Source organism: Bison bison, unplaced genomic scaffold (genome assembly GCF_000754665.1).
Source record: "Bison bison bison isolate TAMUID 2011002044 unplaced genomic scaffold, Bison_UMD1.0 scf7180017864471, whole genome shotgun sequence".
Taxonomy (NCBI): Eukaryota; Metazoa; Chordata; class Mammalia; order Artiodactyla; family Bovidae; genus Bison; species Bison bison.
The window spans coordinates 17,923,830-17,935,699 of NW_011495032.1; positions in this window are offsets into that span (position 1 = coordinate 17,923,830).

The window sequence follows — 11,870 nt, forward strand, 5'->3', positions numbered from 1 at the left end:
AAGACTCTTGAGAGTCCCTCGGACTGCAAGGAGATCCAACAAGTCCATTCTGAAGGAGATCAGCCCTGGGATTTCTTTGGAAGGAATGATGCTAAAGCTGAAACTCCAGTACTTTGGCCACCTCATGTGAAGAGTTGACTCATTGGAAAAGACTCTGATGCTGGGAGGGATTGGGGGCAGGAGTAGAAGGATGAGATGGCTGGATGGCATCACTGACTTGATGGACGTGAGTTGAGTGAACTCCGAGAGTTGGTGAGGGACAGGGAGGGACAGGGAGGGACAGGTGAGGGACAGGGAGGCCTGGCGTGGTGCGATTCATGGGGTCGCAAAGAGTCGGACACGACTGAGCGACTGATCTGATCTGATCTGATCTTATAACCTCTATATGGATAACTACCTCTATATGTATGTATGTATATACCCCTGTATCCCTATAGAGATACAGAGTATCCATAGGTATCCCTAATTTCTTAACTGAACTTCTCCAGCAACGCCCCAAAGTTAAGTCCAAAACTACTATTAGTTCTTTCTCCTCTGCTCCTTATCCTTCTGATTGGAATGATTATTAACTTACCCTCCTTTTTCAAAGTTGCAATTCATTATTTCACAAATACTTCTCTCTGCATATTGAATGGACAGCAAAGTTCTGTAGATTTTTTTCCTCGATGTCTTCTATATTTTTCCTTTTCTTTCCATTCTTGAACATACTTTTTTATCATCTCACCTAGACGATAGCACAGACCTTTAAAAAGCCCTTGCTTTCTAATCTATCTGGAACACAATGCTTCATCCATCTTCCCACTGATGATGTCATATAAGTCATTCTACTCAAAAACTTTTCATAGCTTCCTATCGCCAATTAGATGAAGTTCAAACACCTTGATTAACCAGTTAATCATAGCCCTTTATGAACAAACCACAGTCTATCTTTCCAATCTTTTCAACTTATGCACACTTCATGCCAACCTATCAAAATTATTTAACAAACTCATTTTCACTGCTTTAGCTGTTTAAACATTGTTGAGAACATTGTTTAAGTCTTTTCTAAATGACTGTATTTAAATTTTTTTTAAACTTTGTGTTAAAGTATTGCCTCCTTTTCTAGGTTTCTTTTAATAGAAGAATTACACAGATAATCATATTCTTTTTAATTATTATTATGACTGTTATGTTGCTTAAACAAATCTGTAGATCAATTATATCAATACAAGTTTTCCCCATGCTCTAAAATTTCCTTTTTCCTATTCATTTAAAAAATTCTACTCTCTATTGGGATCTTCATTATCTGTAACTTACTATTTGTTTACTCTATATAATTCCCCCAAAAAGATATATCCAGAATGAGGTAGGGCAACAAATGTCTTCTCTCATTAGCCCTCTATATTTTATCCAAGCTAAACTTTTATTTTCTTGGCTCCATAGAAATGCAGAGTTCCAAAGAATAGCAAGGAGAGATAAGAAAGCCTTCCTCAGTGATCAATGCAATGAAAGAGAGGAAAACAACAGAATGGGAAAGACTAGAGATCTCTTCAAGAAAATTAGAGATACCAAGGAAAATTTCATGCAAAGATGAGCTCAATAAAGGACAGAAATGGTATGGACCTAACAGAAGCATAAGATATTAAGAAGAGATGGCAAGACTACACGGAAGAACTGTACAAAACAGATCTTCACGACCCAGATAACCACAATGGTGTTATCACTGATCTAGAGCCAGACATCCTGGAATGTGAAGTCAAGTGGGCCTTAGAAAGCATCACTACGAACAAAGCTAGTGGAGGTGATGGAATTCCAGTTGAGCTATTTCAAATCCTAAAAGATGATGCTGTGAAAATGCTGCACTCAAATTTGGAAAACTCAGCAGTGGCCACAGGACTAGAAAAGGCCAGTTTTCATTCCAATCCCAAAGAAAGGCAATGCCAAAGAATGCTCAAACTACCGCACAATTGCACTCATCTCACATGCTAGTAAAATAATGCTCAAAATTCTCCAAGCCAGGCTATGGCAATACATGAACTGTGAACTTCCAGATGTTCAAGCTGGTTTTAGAAAAGGCAGAGGAACCAGAGATCAAACTGTCAACATCTGATGGATCATCGAAAAAGCAAGAGACTTCCAGAAAAACATCTATTTCTGCTTTATGCCAAAGCCTTTGACTGTGTGGATCACAATAAACTGTGGAAAATTCTGAAAGAGATGGGAATACCAGACCACCTGACCTGCCTCTTGAGAAATTTCTATGCAGGTCAGGAAGCAACAGTTAGAACTGGACATGGAACAACAGACTGGTTCCAAATAGGAAAAGGGGTTCGTCAAGGCTGTATATTGTCACCCTGTTTATTTAACTTATATGCAGAGTACATCATGAGAGACGCTGGACTGGAAGAAACACAAGCTGGAATCAAGATTGCCAGGAGAAATATCAATAACCTCAGATATGCAGATGACACCACACTTATGGCAGAAAGTGAAGAGGAACTCAAAAGCCTCTTGATGAAAGTGAAAGTGGAAAATGAAAAAGTTGGCTTAAAGCTCAACATTCAGAAAACGAAGATCATGGCATCTGGTCCCACCACTTCATGGGAAATAGATGGGGAAACAGTGGAAGCAGTGTCAGAATTTATTTTGGGGGGCTTCAAAATCACTGCAGATGGTGATTGCAGCCATGAAATTAAAAGACACTTACTCCTTGGAAGGAAAGTTTTGACCAACCTAGATAGCATATTGAAAAGCAGAGACATTACTTTGCCAACAAAGGTCCGTCTAGTCAAGGCTATGGTTTTTCCAGTGGTCATATATGGTTGTGAGAGTTGGACTGTGAAGAAAGCTGAGCGCCGAAGAATTGATGCTTTTGAACTGTGGTGTTGGAGAAGACTCTTGAGAGTCCCTTGGACTGCAAGGAGATCCACCCAGTCCATTCTAAAGGAGATCAGTCCTGGGTGTTCATTGGAAGGACTGACACTAAAGCTGAAAGTCCAGTACTTTGGCCACCTCATGCGAAGAGTTGACTCACTGGAAAAGACTCTGATGCTGGGAGGGATTGGGGGCAGGAGGAGAAGGGGACAACAGAAGATGAGATGGCTGGATGGCATCACCGACTCAATGGACATGAGTTTGAATAAACTCCAGGAGTTGGTGATGGTAGGGATGCCTGGCATACTGTGATTCATGGGGTCGCAAAGAGTCGGACACGACTGAGCACTGAACTGAACCGATAGAAATGCACATGCTCTGTTTTTCATTGTGCAGTTTATGCCTGTCCTGCCTCAGTGCCTTGAAACAGAGCTGATACGTTAACCTGTCCCCAGGAGATCTCCCAGTTCTTAATCTCTTGTTTATCTTCTCCACTTCCTATTCCCAGCTAATATCTTTCACATGGTTTCATAGGGAACCTGGACCCTCATGTCTCTCTCAGGGACTTTGCTCTGAGACTTCTCTAGCTTATCCTCACAACACTTCCCCTTAGCCTTGGACGTGATAGTCTTCCTCCACCCAGTTAGCTCTGCTGAAGGAGGAAACAGACAGAACAGGTTCCATCTTGGGCCAGACTGTGGACTTTGAGCTATATGCCCAGTATCTATGGAAACAACATATCAACTGGAAAACCAGACCCCCGGATGGAAGAGCCCCAGGGCTCGTACCTAAAAGAATACCCGAATTATTTGTGTAACTGAATAGAATCATAAATTCCATTATGCTTATTGGGGTATGACCACAGGCCTGTTGATAATTGTCCACTGTTAACTTAACCTAGGCTTAAGGCAAATGAATCACAGGTTAACTTTTATTGTATCTTTCTTTTCCTTTGTTCAGACTAGTTTCAGGGAATTTGGGGAGGTGGGTTTGGGCACATACACTTAGGGCATAAAAGGTTTTCACAAAAACGGGTTGGGGTCCTTGGCGAAGAAGAGACTCTGCCTTGAGCCCACCAGTGTAATATACTGCACCCCACTACCTGCATTGTCCTTCTGAGTGAGTTTGTTTCCCAGAACGCATGGCTACAATACTGCCACAGCTAAAAACACTAGGAACCTGAGTCATCCACTCTAGACACATCAACTAACTTCTCCCAGAATGAAAGCATGGTCAGCTGTATTCATCATTTACTTTAATTTACATATTTCTAAATTCTAACTAATCTTCAGTTCCTTGCATCTACCTCCCCCATGTAGTCGTGAATAAGCCTCATTCCTCGTGTAACCAAACAGCCTTCTTATGAAATATGTAGAACTTAACTGCCTTTCAAATAAAGTCCTATCTTGTTCTATTTGTAAACTACAAATGAAAAATAAGAGGCTTAATTCTTTCTGTTTAAAATAAGGGAAGCAGATTTTTCTCCCTTCCTTTTTCTTTGAGAATTTACTTATACTTTTAAATACTTTTTCCTCTTTTTATCCTTTTGAAGACAAAAATCGGTCTTTTGTCAGCTTTAAGACCCAGGAATATCTTTCTCAAGGACCTGGGAGCCATCTTTTTGAAACGTAAATGTCAGGAGAGATGGCACTCCTATCTCCCCTTTCTGTGAGAGGGTAGGAGTTTAACTTCTGTAGGCATCTTGCTCTGAGTTGCAAAATTCTTTCCTGTCATAAGAAATATGTTTGCTTTGCCTCAATAAAGCCAATTAGCTAACACCCCAATTAATCATCAGGTAAAGTTGGAAAGAACTATATGTGACAAATGATGCCATGAATGCTTCTTACTTGAAGACTGGTTATGGCTTATCTTGAGATGTACATAATGGGTTATATCTACTTAACTACAGAAGAGGGTGAGATTCTTTCCTGTCTTTGCCAATTGCCTGTGATACACATCACATTCTGGTTTAACTGCTTATTCAATAATAAAAGTGTTTTCTTTCCCTACTATCTATGTGGAAGAGATTTCTGGGTGGAAGATTTTGTTTTAATTGCATTTCTTTATCTCTATATACTATATACATTTTGGGTGTTTCATTCCCCTTATAAACTGCTATAACAGGTTTGAACCACTCTATCATACTAGATGCTCAAGTAATGTCATATTTCAAACTAATAATTATATACTGTTACCATAATTAGTAAGTTCTTTTGATAGAAATCAGTATAGTCTCCAATAGTCTAAGGTAGTTGAGGGCACATACGCATGTACATGCACACACACATATAAACACACACACATACAAGCACACACAGATACACACTCCTTGCTTCTATGTCATACATAATAATGAAAGTCAGTATCTGATGAAAGATAGTACCTAACTATATTCTGCCACCTACACAAATATTTCTTATCAAGCAAACACAAAATGTTAAACTGAATAACTTGATGCAGTCTCAATTCTTAAGCACTCTAGAAAGTACCTATCTGAAAATTTGGTCAAGGCAGGTGCAACAATAATTCTAGCAGCAAGATTCAGCAAAACTACTGGTCAGAAAACAAAATCCTCCAGAAATCTCTGAACACAGGTCAGATGGAAATCTTAACCCCAGGGTACATCCCTGAAGGGTAGAGGTTATTGGACTCATTAGATTATTTTATCTGATTCATAAAGAGTGGGATTGTTTGTATACTTCTAGTGAATCCCCATATCTTGAATCCACTCATTCCACTAACAAAACTTCAGTAATGGTAAAATTCTATTCTCCATTAGTTACATGGCACACCCTGTGGGATTGATGGAAAATTCAGATAGCTGAATTATTTTGTAGAACAAAGTTTCCATAAGTGTTTCAAATTCCTGATCACTGCAGTTCAAAAATAACTAACCATCCTTGAGTGATGATCAAAACTAAATAACTGAGGCATACTTTACCATGGTTCTGCCAACATGTCAAAATAAATTATAGATAATATAACATTATGCGTTCCAATTGAATTCAATTGGCCTTGAGACCTCAAAGAATGTCACTGGTATAACTGTCCCCGCCTTGGACAATGAAAGAATATTGTACCCTAACATTGTAGCATCTGAGAATTCAGGTCTGGATGGTTTTTATTTGTAATCTTATCCCAGGGATTGGGGAGCCTGGTGGGCTGCCATCTCTGGGGTCGCAGAGTCAGACACGACTGAAGTGACTTAGCAACAGCAGACTCCTTTCACTGGTGAGTTCACCAAGACTGAATGTCATCTGTAAGTCAGCACTTCTAAACTTTTGTTCTAGGCCTGGAACTTTCATGTGATCTGTGGGTTGTTGATCTAACTGCCTACTCAACATCTTCCATCTCCACTTGCATGTTTAAAGAATAACTTTAAACTTATCATGCCAACAGTTGGGGCCACATGCTGTCTTTTTTTATTCCAGTAATGTTTAGTTTGGTGTCTAATATACAGTAAATAGTCATTTAACCTTTTTCACTGATGGAACTTATAAATTTCTAACTTCTCATAAAACCAAATATTCCCCAAAAGTTAATTTCATCCCAACTACCTTTAACATCAAAGACTACTGTGTACACACTCTGGGAGTATAAGTGCTATTGTTAATAAACTCACTGAAATATTTAGCTTAAGCTCACTCAATTGCTGACAAAAGAAATGTGCAGCCAGCATACAAAGATATCTCGCATTAATTTTGCCAACAATACACTGCCACAGGAAACTGTCAACAACATCAAAATCATCATTATATGATTATAAACCATGTAATTATCTCTAGTCAAAGGAAAATTCTGTGGAATTTGTCAGGCGTATTTCTAAACTAGATTTAACAAAGTTTAAAATGCTGTTTAATTCAACAGATACATGCTGAATACCTACAATGCACCAGGTGTTGCTGTTGGCCATGCAGCAAGCACAGTGACACTGTTTTCCTTCTCTTTTGTGCCCCTTAGAAAGAATGAAAAGAAAGGTGATATGACCATCAGCTACAGAGAGACAGATAGCAGGTCACTCTGATGAATCTGGGTGTTTTCTTGCTGGCTTCTCTAAGGTTGTACTGTTTGTGAAGTTAAGCCAAGGGGAAGTCAATAAGCAACACAGCACAATAACAAACCAGTGTGGGGAAAAAAATGGTATATTCAGTCAAGTGTTACCAAAACTAAGAAAAACTAAAGATATGAACAAATATATATAATATACAGATAACTTCTCCTAAGTAGGTCTCTTGAAAGAACACAGCATCTAGAACTATGAGTGAGGCAATGAGAAAATGAATAAGAATAACCATCTTACATAATAGTTTTGTACATGATAGACACTGTTCAAAGTTCAATATACTTCAATACTAATAAACATTATAATAGATCTAAGATCAATACTACTATCATTCAATTTCACAGACAAATTAAGTCAGAGAGAAGTTAAGCAATTTGCCAAAGTAAGAATTCTTTGTATTTATATGCAATACATGCATATTATATCTGCATAACTCCCATTTTTAGAAATATCAACAGCAAGCTTTATAAACAGACAAAAAAGCAGATACAGACAAGGTCTACTCATCTAAAGAATACAGAAATAAGTCACCATAACAAAGATACCAAAATTTGAGTAATCAGCAAACATTTTTAGGAAAGGCATAGATGCAAGCATCTGTGCCCCAGAATGTTCACAAGTGAACATACAGCCTAGAAGGATACGTGTGAGTGAGTGAATGAGTGTTGTATCTGAGTCTAGAACAACTGGATAGAACAATTGAATTCCAAGACAATCCTTGTTTATACCTATTATTCCTGAATAATCGTTACCAGTGACTCCCTTGTCTCTCAAAAATATCCTTCTTGGACAATGTATTACATGATCATTCTAAAAATGAGCTTTCTGAAAACTTAACTGTTCCTTTGAGTTGAATGTACACATAATGAGACCAAATGCATGTGCTATCTGAACCCCCCTCATCTAGGCCAGGTGATCCTTATTAATCTTGAGGTTGTATACACACTGCAGGATACTGGAGAACAAAGAATACATAACACTAGGAAATAAGCACATTCCTCCACTAGATTTTCTTTGCTGACAAAGCTTGGTCCAAGGATCTTTCTGCATTTAGCAATGAGACTGGAAAGCAAAGTTCACTTTCCTAGACATCTCTTACAGTCAGACTGAGACTCCTCAGTCAGTTAAAGGAATATTATAAAATATCACTTGTTTGGTTGATTGCCTTCTTAATATGGCTTTATACCAAGTACTGTTTAAAAAATGGCCTTTGCCCAAAACTACTATAACATTGTTAATTGGCTACATTCCAATATATTAAAAAAAATTTTTTTTAATTTTAAATAAATAAAAATGGCCCTTAGAGAAAAAGTCAAAATAAAAAGCAAAATAAAAATGCATATATATATACATACATACACACACATATACACACACACACTAGCATATTAATATTGCTGAAAGGAACATGTACCAAAGAAATAATCTTTAAAATTCATAATCAAGCTTTTGTTGTTGTTCTTTAGTTGCTAAGTCATGTCCATCTCTCTGCAACTCCATGCACTGTAGCCCACAGGCTCCTCTGTCCATGGGATTTTCCAGGCAAGAATACAGAGGAGTGGGTTGTCATTTCCTTCTTCAGGGGATCTTCCTGACCCAGGGACCAAACCTGTGTCTCCTGAATTGCAGGCATATTCTCTTACCACTTAGCCACCAGGGAAGCCCCATCATCAAGCCATTATGGGGCAATGAAATGTAAGAAAGAAGCTATTATGTCTGCTAGATCCTTTATTGCCTGACTGAAGCGCAAAAACTCAGACAAGTAACACATCAGGTTATAAAGTTCTTATTAGAGTGAAATACTATAGAAATAAATGTTAAAATATGCAAATAAAACATTGTATTTAAATAAACAGATACATGCATGCTTCAGGAAGTGAATAATGGAAACACGATAGCAGTTACATGTTATGACAAAGCATAGCTCAACTATGCCTGCTTCTTATATTTCAAGGAAAATTCATTTCACTGAGCCAATAACTGAACTGTGGACAATCCTCAGATACCAAAAGAAATAGACAATTTACAATGTGTTCCTGAAGCCTGTATATTTAACGTATTATTTTGATGGTGTCAGATTCAACTGTAAACATCTTAATTAGAATTTTTTTTTCATATTTCACTTTTCTCTTGGAAAATGAAATATGGCTTACAGTTACAAGTAAATGCATTGCTTTGAGAGAGGCAAAGACAAAGGTTTTGAAAAGGGAAGAAAATGAAGATTGCATGAACCCATGCTTTTGTCTTTCAAATCTCTTACCATGTGTGCAAGACTCCTCCAGTGTGCTTGTCTTCCTGGCCCTACCTTACATTTCAACCACCACCATCATCTTAGAGGCTTAAGCTTTTCCGGAACTTTGACCCTATTCCCCAAAGTACCTTACCAAAATCTCTATAAACAGTTACAGAAAACACAACTTGCAAGTAATCTGAAGACACAGGATATGCTTCCACAGCTCTATCCTCAGCACAGAGCATATTACAGAGCACACAGCAGTTGCTTAATGAATATTTGTAGCAAGACTAACTGAAAAATTATGCTCAGTGTTTCATTTAAAATGCAGTATTTAGTCATTTTAATATAGTCAGATAAGTTTGAGAGATTTTTTTAAATATCCGGTCTGAATTGCTAACACCATGTTTTGCACATAACAACAGCACTACTGTGCTTCAAAAGAAAAAAAAAAACCAGTTTTCTTTTTTTAACTATTAAGCAAATCAAAAGGATCAAAAAACTCCAGATACAATCTCATAATCTCTTTCTAATAGAGGCCATTCCTTATTTTTTAAAACTATCCTTTGAATCTTTTAATGCACAAGCAGGCAGGAGCATGTGCAGGCGTGCATGCACACACACACACACACACACACACACACAGAGGCACACTTACATTCTCCTTTTTCCCCTTCATTCTCCCCCCTATAGAGTAAGATGTGGCTATTAGTCAGTCAGTCAACCTGTGAAATGCAAATAGCAACTCACAGGCTTCCAGGCTTTGCATTCCAGGCTTCCCTAATCCAGGCAGTGAAAATAAAATATATTTCTCAGAGAAAATCAAATTAACCTCATGTGAATGAATTGTTTTCTTTACCATTTTCATTTTTTAGAAGAAGCAGAAATGCTTTTACCTGGAAAGTACTTTCTTTGACTAAGTTAGTATCATGCCGACTGACCTTTACTTTATTGTTCCACCAGCTCTCTGGCATTTTAATGTTTTGGTCTGTAATAATAGTCTTGAAGAATGGAATAGGTTTTTTGAAGCAATTTTCTCCCTAAGGATTTAAAAATCAGTCTTTATTTTTCACATGCTCAAAACAGAGCACTTAAAAAAATAAAATGGAAATGCTGTTAGTGCAGAAGTAGGCTCATTTATGCTTTAATATTTTTAAATGCTGGACAGAAGAGAATACTGCATGTAGATATTTTTAAATGTCTTTTTAAGCTTGAATAATTTCTAGGTTCAGGATCAAATGCAATATATTGTAAGACTATGATCCCTGATTGACAGAGCTTTCTGGGATGAAGAATCTTAGGACAGCCAAATGAGAGGTCAGAATTCTCCATGTGTGTACACAGCTTGCTCTTTTGGAAACATCCTTGTGCCTCGCTCCAACCTGGTTCAGTTTCTACTCTGTCTTTAAAAACTTGACTTTCTCTGGTTCCAAATTTCTGCTAGTACAGCCTTTCAGCAGTTTCCAAAAAAAAAAAAACAAATATAAAGAAAATCAAAGGCTTTTTCAAGTTGCAAAACAACCTTCCCCTGCTGAGCTAACAGATTTCTCTCCCTTTTGTCTTAGAGAGGAAACAGAATATACTCTTAAAGTTTCCCTCCATCCCCCAACATCTGCAGCTGTTTCCTTCTCAAAGACTCATGACTATCACAGAAAAAAACTCTCATCAACATTTTAATAGAAATTCAAACAAAAGCTATGAATGTAAAAATGTAAGACTTCTGTCAATTATTATAATTCAAAATATGTACCAATTAGTATATATTTAATTCACAATAGGTACCCATGAATTGATTACCTGAGAAAGATTTAATTAGTATAATGAAAAAAGTGATATAAATTTGTTAAAAAAAAGATGTCAGTGCTCCTAGGTAAATAATTTGTCATAAATACATTTTCTAAATAATCAATATATACTCAGTTCGGTTCAGTGGCTCAGTCGTGTCCAACTCTTTGTGACCCCATGAACTGCAGCACGCCAGGCCTTCCTGTCAATCACCAACTCCCAGAGCTTACTCAAACTCCTGTCCCTTGAATCAGTGATGCCATCCATCCATCTCATTCTCTGTCGTCCCCTTTTCCTCCTGCCTTAATTTTTCCCAGCATCAGGGTATCTTCAAATGAGTCAGTTCTTCGCATCAGGTGGCCAGTGTATTGAAGCTGTATTCAGCTTCAGCATCAGTCCTTCCAATGAATATTCAGGACTCATTTCATTTAGGATGGACTGGTTTATCTCCTTGCCGTCCAAGGGACTCTCAAGAGTCTCCTCCAACACTACAGTTCAAAAGCATCAATTCTTCAACACTCAGATCTCTTAATACTCCAACTCTCACATCCATACACAACTACTGGAAAAACCATAGCTTTGACTAGATGGACCTTTGTCAGCAAAGTAATGTCTCTGCTTTTTAATATGCTCTCTAGGTTGGTCATAGCTTTTCTTCCAAGGAGCAAGTGTTTTTTAATGTCATGGCTGCAGTCACCATCTGCAGTGATTTTGGAGCACACAAAAAAATAAAGTCTCTCACTGTTTCCATTATTTCCCCATCTATTTGCCATGAAGTGATGGAACCAAATGTCATGATCATGGTTTTCTGAATGTTGAATGTTAAGCCAACTTTTTCACTCTCCTCTTTTACTTTCATCAAGAGGCTCTTTAGTTCTTTGCTTTCTGCCATAAGTGTGGTGTCACCTGCATATCTGAGGTTATTGATATTTCTTC